The sequence below is a fragment of the Ceratotherium simum genome, chromosome 40 (assembly GCF_057802395.1).
Source record: "Ceratotherium simum simum isolate JZ-2026a chromosome 40, ASM5780239v1, whole genome shotgun sequence".
Lineage (NCBI taxonomy): Eukaryota > Metazoa > Chordata > Mammalia > Perissodactyla > Rhinocerotidae > Ceratotherium > Ceratotherium simum.
The window spans coordinates 9467671-9482198 of NC_141939.1; the positions used below are offsets into that span (position 1 = coordinate 9467671).

The window sequence follows — 14528 nt, forward strand, 5'->3', positions numbered from 1 at the left end:
TTCTCAGAAGAGGGAGTGATAAGCTTCGTCAGTGCTGCCAGAAGTAGAGTCAGGCGTGTACTGACATCTGACCTTTGGGTTTAGCAGGCTGTCCACAGCAATTTGGCTTCATGTTTTGCAACCTGGATTTCTTCCTTCTCAGGCTTGCTACCACTATTTCCCCTTTAACAGATCACATTTTGTGTGATCTCTTTTTTCTTTCTTCCGTTTGTAGATGATAACATATGAATGACAGACATAAGTACTGCTTGATAAATTTCAGTGCTGGCATGAGGAATTAGACCCAGTGAATTTATCGATAACTGGAACCATAAGTTGCTCAGAGGCACCGCCATAATTTCTTCAAAGCTATTCATTTGTATTCTTATTTTTTGTTTCTGCCTATTGAAACCTACTAATATACAAATATAAATATATAAATATATATATAAATAAATATATAAAAAAGAAAATATATAAAAAAGAAAAATTTTATTTATCTTATAGAAACCATTAATGTCACAACAAAATGACATCTTGCATTTCTTATTACAAGCTCCTATTATGTGCAATCATAGCTCTAGCCCACCCACTTTGCTTTATAATATTGTCTCTTTGGGTCTTGATGACAGCACCATGATGTAGGATTTATTGCTGCCAGTTTAAAGCCAAGGAAACTGAGAGCATTTAGGTCCCCCAACTCAAAGATCATGCTCTGCAGTGAGCTGTATCTGTTTCCATAATCACTTTCTTGGTAACACTGTAAAGGAAATGACGTTTCATTTTCTTAACAAGCAGTATATACTTTAAAAAAAAACATCTATTTGTTAATTAGAGAAAAATTGGTAAGTTCTGTTATTTTACTTTTTAGTTTTGGTCTGATAGTCAATATCAGTTTTTCTTTTACTATTTATTACTCTTTACAAACAAGTTTGGGGGTATAGAAATAAAACTAAAGTCACTTTTAAATAGTTATTTTAAAATATGATTGATTTTTATGAAGTGCTTTTCCTAGTACTCATATTCATTGCTTCAAGTCTGAGAGTGGAAGTGAAACATTTTCTGGAACGCTTAGTGTTAACGTGTTTCCAGAGCAACAGCTGTTGTTATGCAATATGGAGGGTATTTGCTGTAACAGCTTGCTGTGTTGAGTAGCTAGAGAGGGAAGTCTTCCAAAGATGTATCCTATCACTGCAAATAAGTAAATAAAACCAAATCCCCCACTAGACCATGTACAGAGTAGCTATGGAAATGCTATGTTTGATCTTTTCAATGATTTTCTGCTTAAAATGGACAATTTTGAAGGGCTGGTCTTTTCGAGTGGAGACTTGGAGGTTCAGTCTATGCAGTTCATTATCAAAGGGAAATATTGACCATCCACTTGCTGGGACTTTAACCAGAAGAGTTGAAAGTGACTTCTGAGACTGATAGTTCTACCTTTTTATCAAGAAACAAACAGAAAACTAGTGAGGCTGGTTAAGTGACTCCGCTGTAAAAATCACACAGCAAATAGTAGGCAGGTCAGCTAGGAGAACTCAAGGCTGCCAGTAGGCATTTCTACCACATTCCTTGAGATTGGTGCTTAGAAGAGGCCAAGTCAATGAAAGATGCTCACGGGGGCCTTTAGGTACTGTACTTGGTGAATCTTGATTTTAAACCACAAAGATCATGTTCCCCGCTAAGTGGAGAAAATGTGACTCTCAGTCTGTTGTTGAATAAGCAAAATGCAAATGTTAGTTCTGGAGTAAATGAGGCATGCTGGCCCTGTGAGAGATTCCAGCTATGTCCCTGCTATCTTGTATGTCCCCATGAGACACTCCTCTTATGCTGGCTGTGCTAGCATTCCTTGCGTGAGTGGTTCACATCCCAAAGTTATTCTGAGCTGGCCAAGTATTTTTCCAAGGCATTTGCTGGAAGGGACAGGCCACTACTTGCCTGTATAACCCTCTCCCCCCAGCAACCAATAGTTAACTCTCATCTCTATACCTTTATTTTCTTCTTAGAACTTTTTAGCTTCCTTTCTTTTCTGTTATAGTTCCTTGATAAGGTCTCCTTGCCCATCACATTTTCCCCACAAGGCAGGCTAGTTTCCTTGAAGTAGTGTCAGATTTTCTGGTGCCTATATTTAATAGTATTTTACTCCTTAAGAAAATAATATCATACAAATATAAATTTCTATAAGAAAGAAAAGAGTGAATGTGTTTTCCTGCCTTTTTCTCTATCTTTCTCACTGAAAACACCCCTCCCTCCAAAAAAACTAGACTGCAAACCTCTTCCCAGTGGTTTGATTATTGATGGATTGAAGCTCCATATGAACAAAAAGCCTCTTTTAATTTAAGTTAACCAGTTATTTTTCATATCATTTGTAGGGAAAGTTTCACACAACGTGGGCCAAAATATCCTACAGGGACCATCATGATCTGCCTCCTAGTTCCTCTTTCTAGCCACTTCCCCAACACCAAAGCTTTTCACTCTCTGTGCCTCCATACTGAGTTACTTGCACACACCTGCTCTCCTCCTGGTTTCCTTTGTTTGTGCTTTCTGCTCTCTGCCTCCATTTCCTGCATTCCTGCTCTCCCCTTTGAGAATCACCTCCTCCAAGGTGCCTTCTGCACTATGCCAAGATTGGGTCAAGTACCCTTCCTCTATTCTTATGTAATATACCATAGAGCTCTCTCCTTGCACTTGACATGCTGATAGTCATCTGTTTGTGAATTTCTCTCCTATTAGACTGCTTGATGGGACATACGGTACTTTTTTTATGTCATATCACCAGTAAGTGCTAACCTAGCACAGTGCCAGATGTGAGGTAAATTTTTCAATCAATGTGTGAGTATGGGAGAATGAAAGTGTGGAATTCAATTTAGTTGTTAATAACTTCTTTCATTGGGTGTTTTATGATAAAAATAGAGGGGGAAATAGTAAATCATCTTAGTGCTATGGAATTCCTAAACTAACTTTTCTGATGCAAAAATAGTAGAAACTACATTTGAGTCACATCTCTAAGAAGAAGATTCTTAGATGTATATTTTTAATATGATAGAAGATCATAAAATTCCCTGGAAAAATGTGATTTCTAGGACATAAGAGATTTGAAGAGGCAAATCACGTGAGGATATGAAAATGAAGACTCTCAGGGGTCCTAGACTACTACAGTAGAATACTTACAACTAGGTAAGCAAATCTTTGCTATAATTGTTTTCCATTAGCTGTACAAAAACTTTGGACAAGCAGGTTCAAATTTAACACTTAAAAAATATATAAATAAAATGGTCCTAAAAATGTTCCTTTCATGGCTTAATGTGGATAGCAAGTCTTCTCACATATAGATCAGATTTTTTATTTTTCTTTCTTTCCTTTCTCTCTCCTTTCTCTCCTTCTCTCTTTCTTTCTTTCGAGGAAGATTGTCCCTGAGCTAACATCTGTGCCAACCTTCCTCTACTTTGTATGTGGGACGCCGCCACAGAATGGCTTGATGAGCAGTGTGTAGGTCTGTGCCAGGATCCGAACCCACAAACCCTGGGCCACCAAAGTGGAGTACACAAACTTAACCACTAAGCCATTGGGCCAGTCCCAGATCTGATTTTTCGAAAGAGAATTGGTGAATGACAAAATTTGTCTCTCTTCTGGCATTTTTAGAGTTAGGCGGGAGCACTTACAGAAATCCCTGATGATCTTGATTTGTTTCTGTGCACTGGGTATTCAGAAGCATTGACAGGACGATTCCATAGTCTTCCATAGTCAAACTTAGTACCCAGGTGTTAACGTCTCATTACTTGATTCCTCAGCTCATCTTGTTTCTCGCTAGTAGGGATTTAGGTGATAAAGACTCTCCAGCGATTGTGGGAATGAGGCCAAGACCATGGATTTATTTCCATTTGAATGAGTTTGCTTCATCCTGTTCCATGGCCATTAAATATCCCACCAACCTTTGCTGCGTAACTTGAGATTTCAGTGGAGACTAAGTGATAAATTATTGATTAGTCACTCCTTCATATTTTATTGAGCATCTATCGCATGCCAGGCATAAAGCTTCCCCTAGGGTTAGAAAGATGAGCAAGACTGAGTCTTCGCTGCAAAGGAGTTCACAGTCAAGAAGTGGAGGTGGGGATGCAAAGAGAGAGAGACAATACAGAGGGCTAAGTCCAGGGACTGGCGTGCATCAAGAACACTGACTGAGAATGAAGCCCTGGCACTCTGGTCAGTGTTTACCTCTGTTAACTCTTCAATCCTCTTAACAACACCATAAGATAAGTATCATTATTATCACATTGTAGGGAAGGCAAATAAGGCATGGAGAGGCTAAGTAACTTGCCCAAGGTCACGCAGCTGGTAAGGGAATCAACTCGTGAGTCTGTCTATACTTCTACTGATTCTGCAGTCTCCTGCCTTTTAGTGGAGATGAGGAAATGCCTCCACTTTGTCCCTTCAAGGAGGGAAGGAGGTTGAGTGGACCTAGAATGACAAGTAGGAAGGCTATTTCTTCTAGCTAGGGGAAGCAGTATTGCAGAAGCCTAGGGGCATGATAACAGCATCCTCCCCACACCCCCCTGAAACTTCAGTATAATTTCGGCATTTCTGGAGGATAGAGTAGGAGGAGCCAGAGTGGGAGGATTTGAGCCCAGAAGGCTTCAACGAAGCAGTGGCAATTTGCAACGAGCATGGAGACTAATGGCGTCTGAGACTGAGTTCAAATCTTGATCATGTCATTTACTGCCTGTTTAATTTTTGAAACTTTGCTCTACCTCTCTGAGCCTTTACCTATAAGACATAAAATAGGGAATGCTGTGATGACAGAGGAAAGAGTTCCTGCAAAGACTGAGCCACTGCATAGTGTACAGCACTCTCTCAAAAAAAATTGGCAGCTCCAGAGAGGCCCCAGGGGCCAGTGGTTCTCAACCTGGCTGTACATTTCATTCTCCTAGGGGTCTTTTAAAAATATAGTTGCTTGTGCCGCCCCTCAGATATTTTCATTCAGTCAGTCTGGTTTGGAATCCTGACTTGGGTATGATGTCCAAGTCCTCCAAATGGCTCTGCTGCTCAGGCAAGGATGGGAGCCGTCAGTCCAGGCCTCTGAGGCAGCAGGGGTCAGAGGAAGACCTTGGAGCTGGAGATTAACCCCAGGATGCTCACCTGTCCCCCTGTACTAGGATCTGAGTGGCTCTGTACACAACAACTCTGTAGGGGAGGAAAAAAATTTTTCCTCTGTCCTGTTAGGTTCTGTACCTGGGGTCCTGCAAATTAAACTGTGAAACGATACAGAAAAGATTTATTATTATGTATGTATATGGAGGCCTTCATGGAAAAATGAAGACCCAAAGAAATGGATGGGCCTGAGAGCTTATATATCTTTTTAACAAAGAATGATAAATGTGGAGATGCGACAAGACAAAGGAAAAAGGGGTTTGGTCTAGGGGTGGTAATTGTGGGCAAATGACTAGGAAATACATAAGGGGACTACTGGACGATAAGGTTTGTTTGTAGACCTATGTTGGTGCTGACTTGCTGTCTTCTTTATGGCCATAAAAACTCCCCTGGAAGAGAGGATTTATGGCAGCCCTCATTTCTCAGAAGTTTCTGCTTTAGTCAGATAAGGAAAACTCCTAGAAGGTTTCTTTCTGCATGCATCGATTCTCATTTGCTTCCAGCTCAAAATAATCCTAATGCCAAAGTGGCATATTTGGGGATGGCGTATTTAGGGGTGGCGTATTCCGATCCCCTTCACCTCTTCCGAGAGCCTTGGTTTCCTGGCTCCTGTGACCTTCAGGCTGCTGGCTGCTGTGTTATCAAGCTGCATTCCACTATTACTCCTATCACTGCTGCCACCACCATGTCTCCCTCTAACTCTGCAAAGCCATCCTCCCAGCACCCAGCAAACCTCCTTCCTACCCCCCAGGATCCTGAGGAGGAGCAATCCAGGTAATGACTATGGATGCTCTCTCAGACCTGGAAAGCTCTCTGCACCGCGCCCCCCCACCCCCATGATCCTGCTGCTTCAGGGACTTGCCTGGGGTCACAGCCAGCGTGGAAAGGGGTGAGGGCCCTGCCCCTCCTGCCCCAGGCACTTCCTCCCTCTCAGGTCTCCTCCACTGCCGGCATTTACAGTAGGGAGGTAGATAAACTGCGTGGGCCCTCGGTGTTCTTTTTGTCCTGAAAACAGCAATGGACCGTGCAGAGCACATGGCTTGGCGCGCCTCGGTGGCGGGGCTGAGACACGGGCACCCTGTGCAGCGCATCCTTCTGCTCCGGTGCAGGCGGTGCTGTATTTTTAGACCTGCCCGGCGCTGCCAAGACGAGCAGTATCCGGAGATGCAGGACAGGCGTGCTGGCCTGGGGAACGGCAGCGTCTTGCCTGGAGCTACGCAGCATATGCTGGAGGCTCCCGTTTGCCGCCGAGGACGGTGGCGGGTGGCGCGTTTTGTTTTGGCTTCATTTGGAACGTTTTATAGCACTTCACGCTGTGTGTGCTTGATTCTGTGTCGAAACACAGGATGAGCTTTATGAACTAGCTTTGTGAGGTGTCTGAGGCAAGATAGCAAGTTTTGAAAAATGAGTAACACGAGTTTATCTTTAAACTGCAAATACAATATTGACATTTTTAGATACACAACAAACTAATTTATCAAAACACTATGAATTTGGAATTGGGATCATTTGGGTTGAGTTTTCCCTCTATGCTCTGTATGAAAGACGGTTTGTTGTATAAATTAAAATATTACAAAATCAAGAGGAGAGTTGGTAATATCTTAACTGAACAAACTCTTTTGGCTTGTAAAGGAAAACCCATGAAGACAGCCTTGATTCCTGTGGTTTCTCAGCACCAGTAACAACAGTGTCAGTAGAGGTTACTGCATCTCCCTCCCCACTGCCCGGCATTAGGCCGCACTTGGGTTGCTATAGTAACTACCTTACTAGTTGTCCTTATTGTATCCTTTTTCTTGCCAGTTCATTCTCTATACAGTTACAGGAGTGATATTCTGATACAAATGTGGCTATAATTTCTGATTACTGACCTTCAGGGGCTCCCTAGGACGCGTATGATAAAGGACCAGCCCTTTTTGAGTGGCATGTGAGGCCTTGACTACCTTTCCACGTTCCTCATGTTCTGTTCCCCTCGTCCACCTGGGCAGCAGCTGCCGAGGGCTGCTCTCTATTCCCCCATTCATGGAGCTCTTTCCTCCTGCCTTCTGCCCAATGAATTCTTGCGGAACACTAAGAGCCAGTTCAACTATACTCAGGACAGTAGGCTTCTCTCACCACCATTCAGCCCTGAAATCATGGCCTCTCTGTACAATCGTCCACTTGGCTGCATGGTATTCTGTGCGTACATCTGCTAGGGCAGTTATCACACAGTGATAAACTTATTTGCTTTTCCCTCATTGGGCTGAACTTGTGAGAGCAAAGACTATGTCTTACTCTAGCAGTTTTTGGTGCCTGGCACCTAGAAAGTGATCAGAATATGTTTGCTAAATTAAGTGGGCTTCTGGTTGTCAGCAACGTACCCGTTCACCAAGCAAGCCTGGCAGGGTCCCTCTCAGAGGTCCCTGGTGAGACACCAGTTCGAGATGTTGGATGGATGTGAATGGCTTAGAATGGAACTTATTCTAAAATAATCCAGAGTGAAAACTTCAGGCTGCTTTTGCCCATCATCTACATTGGTGAGGCTTTAATGCATTTTTATTACATTCCTAGTGGGAAAAAAAAGACTGTAGGGCTTTATTTTCCTAACCCTTTACATGAAATTCAGAACTGATGCCAATTCTGCCATTAGCTTCCCACCTTTGGTCTATGGTAATCTGCACACACACACACACACACACACACACGTACACACATGTGCATGCACACACGCACACATATTAATGTGCATAATTAATAGTCCACTTTATTTCATGGCCTTCAGTGTCCTGATGTTTTGGGTGATTTTTATGTTTCCTCTCTGAAGGATTCTTTTTTTTTTTTTTTTGTGAGTAAGATGGGCCCTGAGCTAACATCTGCCAATCCTCCTCTTTTTCTTGCTGAGGAAGACTGGCCCTGGGCTAACATCCATGCCCATCTTCCTCTACTTTATATGGGACGCCGCCACAGCATGGCTTGACAAGTGGTGCATCGGTGCACGCCCGGGATCCAAACCGGCGAACCCTGCGCCACCGCAAAGGAGCGCGTGCACTTAATCACTTTCACCACTAGGCCGTCCCCCCTGAAGGATTCTTGATAGATGTCTCCCTACACTTCCTATTTGTGTCACTGTGGAATTTGACCTTTTAGGTACACCCCAAGATATGAGCTGCTCTGATGTATGTTCAAATCTGAATTTTCAATACAGTTAATACTCCTTCAGTGCAGTTAATATGCACTTTTTATGAATAAACTGAGACATCAGTTTGAACATAGTTTTGCATTCCATATACACTCTTATTTAACAAATGACAATCTCTAATGACTCATGATGTCTCTTTTCTTTATTAACAAACAATAGGATAGTCTTCAAATGAAAACGAAAAATACTGTATATAAATGAAAATATTATGCAAATATGAAATGATATACTACACAGAATATGTTGATATGACATTTCAGTATACTCCAGGCTGATGATTTTTCAGCCAAGATCTACTGGAATGAAGTTACTAAGTAAATTGGTAGTGAAAGTAACACTGTAAGGGTAAAAGTTTAATCTATTTAGGAAAATAAACTGAGTATTCTAGAAGAACAATTTCTATAACATCCAGTGTTAGACTAAACTAGTCATCCTTCTCATTACAACACCTGACTAAGGAGCACTTTGTTAGGTTACTTCACCAATTTATTTAAAATCAACGGAACTTCATTTCTTAGAAAATAGTCCAAATAGTCATTAATTCTGGACTTTCCCAGATTCAGATGAAGCTTTCCTTTAATCCAAATTGTGATGATAAAGATTACATATAAATCTATTTATATTGTAAATCTTGCTTCATGTTCTAATAGGAATTCAATATTCTTTAAGTTAAGCATTGAATTGTATTTAGTGGTACAAATGGATTTTTAGAGATGTTTTCATTTGCATAGTCCAAAGCTTTCAAAGACAAAGCTTTGCAGTTTTTATGGCTCATATAAAGAACAAGGAAATAAACTAAGTGTTCCCTGAGATACATTCAACATCTAGGAGTTTTAAACAATATAAACCACTGACCAAACAAAAACATCCTTCCCACCAAAATTGTACATGTGTTAGAATTGAAAGCTTGTCCCCATCCTAGATCCATGAGATTAGAAGATATCTTCCTTTGTATCTGCTGGGAAAGATTCTCTGTGAGCTAACATCTGTAGCCAATCTTCCTCTTTTTTTCCTTCTCCAAAGCCCCAGTATTTAGTTGTATATTCTAGTTTTAGGTCCTTCTGATTCTCCTATGTGAGCGGCTGCCACAGCATGGCTACTGATAGACGAGTGGTGTGGTTCCGCACCCGGGAACCAAACCTAGGCTGCCGAAGCAGAGCCTGCCGAACTTTAACCACTAGGTCATCAGGGCTGACTCTAGAAGATATCTTTTAAGCATCAACTGCATTGTTGACAAGAACATTTTATTACAAAGTGTGTAATAATTCATGATAGTAATAGTAAATGCATTTGAGTGCTTACTACATGAAGCTACTTTTCATATATTTTCTTAATCCTTACTTTATGTGAAGGATATCATTTTCCATATCAGAAAACTATGGTCTATCAGAGTCACACAATTAGTAAGTGGAGGGGCCCCGATATCATGTTTGACTCCCCAAACACATGCATGTAGATCTCTTGATGTTGAAGATTCTCTGGTTGCCTCAGTGTCACTTCAGACGGTGAAAGACTACCCAGTTCCACAAGACAATTCTTCTTTACAAGTGAAGATTTTAATTCTGGAATCACAGTGTGCCACATATGCAAACTAGGTAACATAATTAGCTAAGAAACGGAGTTCCAAGAAATGTTGAAATAGGCTTGAAGTTATGCACTTTGGAATGTTGAAGCACAGGCAGAAACATAAAGCAGGCGGCGACTGCAGGAAGGAATCTCACTTGCAAGCTATTTCTGTATGGTCACAACTCTCCAGGCAGCCAGGTCCCCCCTTCCCTTAAGTACAAATCTGTTGCTCCCGTCTTTTCTGAGGACTCAGAATCAAAAGTCAGGCTGTTGTGCTAGAGCAAACCAAGGAAGAGGAAGTTGCAGTAGTTAGGAAAGGCGGCAGCTCTGGGGAGCATTTATCCGCCATTCCTGTCTGGCTCTCTTCCTCTCTCTCCCACACCAGGAGTTTTCTCTCTTTTTTACCGTCCCTCTGCTTCTCTCTGTGGAGAGGCGTCTCTGCCTTTTCTGTCCTCTCCGTGGCCTGATTCATAATTCCTGCCCTCTTGCTTGCATGTGGCCTCGGCTTACAATGACTCTTCTGGATGCACCTGCCAGTGCTTCCTGTGAGCTTCAACTCTGCTATTAATCCTCTCACTTTTCCAGTTTTCCAGTTCTCAAGGAATCACACTGATTTGCCCAACTCATCTTTTCAAAACGTAGGTCCTAAGGTGTGGGTCAGGGGTTGCCATATTTTGGCTGTCTTTGTGTCAGGTGTCTGACCCCATTTGTTTGTATTTTGGGTATTTAGGAGTGGAGGCACATGATATAAAACATGGCCACTGCCTTCTTAGAGGTTACTGGACAGGGAAATTTCCCATGGAAGACACTATGAGAACTTGGTGGAACTTTCTGTATTGGCAGTCTACTTTGCTCAAACTTCTGTACTGCACTGTAAACTATAATCTAAAGGGATTTCCACATGTCAATGGTACATAAAAGAGTGTGCAAGGCTCTCTGAGGGAAGTAATTCTCTTTCCTATTACTGAACATAATACTACCTGCTATGTAGCGTTAATACAATTTTAACAATAACAGCAATAAAAGCAACCACAAAATAAATGCCATTCTTGGTCTCTTATTATATGCCACACACTTCACATACATTATTAATAATTCTTCCAATAGCTCTAAAGGATGGATACAAACATCCCTATTTTACAGAAGAAGTGATAGAGGTTCAGGAAGCTTAAGTAACTGGTCCAAGGTTACATAGCAAATAAGTGGTAAATACTCAGGTAACTCTGATTCCAAAACCTACATTTCTTTACTGCATTATGCTGACAAGATATTTTTTTTAATAGTCAAATATATTTAAAAGAAATTAAAATGAGAATAGTAGCCATCTATATTTATGCAGACATTCATCTTCTCTGTATCTCTTCATTCATTCCTGAAGTTTCAAGTGAACTCTGGTGTCATCTCCCTTCAACATAAAGAAATTCCCTTAGCATTTTTTTGTAGGGCAGGTCTGCTGGTGACAAATTCTACGTTTTCCTCCTTGAGAAATGGCTTTATTTCACCTTCGTCCCTCAAAGATATTTTCACTGGAAGCAGAATTTTAGGCTACTAGTCTTTTCTTTTGGCACCTTGAAGATGTGGTTCCACTGTCTTCTGGCTTCCATCATTTCTGATGAGAAACTTGAAGCCTTTGGAGTTGTTCCTCCATATTTAATATGTCATTTCCCCTCCCTGCCACCCCTGGCTGCTTTCAAGACTTTTTCTTTGTGGTTTTCAGTAATTTTATTATTATGTGTCTGGGCTGGTTTCTTTGTGTTTATCCTCTTTGGAGTTTGTTGAGTTTCTTATATCTGTAAACTTGTCTTTCACCAAATTTGGGAAATTTTCAGGCATTATTTCTATGAATGTTCTTTCTGCATCAATATCTTTTGCCTCTGCTTTAGGGACTCCAATGTCACAAATGTTGAGATCTTTTGATAATGTCCCCAAGTCTCTGAGACTCTAGTCAGTATTGTTTTCAATCTCTTTTCTTTCTGTTGTTCAGATTGGATAAATTCTCTTCCTCTATCTTAAAGTTCACTTGCTCTTTCTTCTCTCATCTCTTTTCTGCTATTGAGCTCACGTAATGGACTTTTGAATTTCAGATATTATATTTTTCAATTCTAAAATTTCAATTTAGTTCTTTTTTTATAGATGCTATTTTTCTTCTGAGAATTTCTATCTTTCTATTTACTTCAAGAGTGTTCACTTTAGTTCATAAAAAATGGTTCTAATAGCTGATTTAAAGTCTGTCTGATAATTCACACATCTGAATCATCTTTGGGTTGGCATCTGCTGATTGCTTATTCCTTTGAGAATTGGTTTTGAGATTTTTGTGGTTGTTGGTATATCAAGTAATTTTGGATTGTATCCTGGGCATTTTGAATATTACATTGTCAGACTCTGCATACTGTTAAAATTCTTTAGAGAATCTTATTGTTTTGTTGTTTGAACAGGCAATCAACCTGCATCTTCTGTCTTTTCCTTCTGTGGTAGTAGTTTCAATGTCAATTCAGTTTTTGAAGCCTTTGCTATGCTATTTAGGTCTGCCTTGGGCATGCACCACTCAGGGCTTGCTCTGGTACTCGGATGGTTTTTATACCATCATTTGATTCTCAAAGCCTTTACCGTACTTCTCTCGGCATTTTCTACACATGTGTAACTTGGGGAGTGAGCTCATTACTTGTGTAGATTCAAACACAGAATTAGAGATTCTCTTCTCCAGCTCTCTCTCACCTGTGGGATTTCCCCCACACTCTCTGGCTTCTAGGGCCCCTTTTTCCAGTTTCTCTGGCAGGAGTTATTGGGTCCTCTTGGAGTTTTGGCCTCCTGTGCTGTGGCACGGTTCCATGCAGTTGCACTACAGTGCAAAGCAGCAAGAGAAAAGAGAAAATGTATCAGATTGATGGCCCCACTCTTTGCACAATGGGAGTCCCTTTCTGTGATTCTTCTATCCAAAGAATTGGATCACCTTTCAGCATCTTAAATGCCCCTGCCTCTGCTGGGGTGGGAGTGCACACCTACTTTTGAGGCTGGCCTTGAGGCGGGACTAGGAGAATAAAAAGAGAAAGATAAACATGACAATTTTCTCCATACTGTGGCTTGCAGGGGCCCCCTTTCCTGCTTTTCTAGCCAGAATGATGACTGTAAGTGGGGATCTTTTGCTGTTTACATCTTTTACAAAGTTCCCAGTTTGGCTTGCCTTCAGGCCAAATCCAGAAAGAGAAAAAAAGGAAAAACCTAGAAAACTCTTTGTAATTGAGTTGATCTTTCTTTAAGGTTTGACTTCCTTTCTTAATCCACGTGTTTTGTTTACTTTTCAGAATCCTCAGAGAGTTGTTTGCCATATTTGTCCAGTTTTAGTGTGATCAGAGGAGCGATAGAATGGGTTCCTATTCTCCGGACTGCCTCTTATGAGTGCTTATACCCCTGGCACTTTCCACAGAACCTGCCATGTGGTAGGCAACGAAGTAAATGAGGTGAATGAAAACATGAAGTGGAAAGCTTGCCAATTATCTAGTAAACTCTAGTAGGACTGGGATGGGAAATATTTGGCTGATAGTCTGTCACTCTTACTTTCCACACTCAAAGCTGATCAATACTTTACTGCTCTGCTCCCTGCAGAGCCTGAATACAACCACAGAATACACTCTAACGCAGCAAACCTGGAAGTCACTGCCAAATGAACAGCTTTGGTCCATGAGGTGAAAACCTCCCCTTTATTCCTGTCTTCGAGACTTAGTTATCCACACAAAAATTCAGCCTTCCTTTCCCATTTAACTGCAGTGACCCCTCTCTGCAAATCTCCATCATCCCATCCTCTTTTCTCTCTTTGAGATTCCAGTTGATTGACATATTTTTTCTGTGCCAGGCGGGCTTCTTGAGAAAAATCATTCTTTGCTTTCTTATAAAGTTTCTGTAGTTTCATAAAAAATTGTAATTTGACTAATATATTTCACTACGCTTTCCCTCATTTACACCAAAAGGAATTTATTTTAGTGTTTAGCCTTTGGGAAATGATGAATTTGTTTAATAGATCGGTAATTATCCTGTTCAAAAATGATCATTAGAATTCCTCTTTATTTGATTACTATATATCACCAAACCCACAACCCATTTATCACCAGCTGCGTCCATTAATTCAGCCTTGCTGGTCCTTGACTAAGAGACCGCTCTGTATACTTCTCATTTTGAATCTTTTTAAGAACAAATATCAATAGAAAGTAGCTTAAATATATCTGATTTAAAATCTCAGTCTGTACGAAGCTTTTTTTTGGTTTTGCTTGCCATTTTTATTACCTTAAGACTATTTTCCAATGGAGTCACAATCTAAATAAAAGTATACTTTTTTGTTATGGAATTGGGGTGATTATTATCAGCTTCTAAGGGGTCACTGCATGATCTGAGCAGGAAGTAAGAGACAGTGTCTGTAGATGTGAATGTCTTTTCATGTATATTTGATATGAAACACCTATACGTGACCCAACTGCATACTTACTCAAGAGGACTCTTTCTAGAACTTTAGATGTTGCCATTTCTAAAATGGAAAATCTGGTGAAAAATGAGCTCCCAGAGCATATTAAGCATGTGTGTGGTGCAAATACCGAGCGTGAGTTGATTGAAGGTTGACGTCATTGAGTCCGAAGTCCTCTGGTAAGAGTTTCTTGTAAAGATAACTCAGGAC

General features: G+C 40.8%; 1 protein-coding gene across 4 annotated transcripts in view; it reads left to right on the top strand.

The window, feature by feature from the left end:
* Positions 1–14528, top strand: part of TMEM182 (transmembrane protein 182) — a 76791-nt gene that overhangs the window by 42798 nt on the left and 19465 nt on the right. The window lies entirely within an intron of this gene.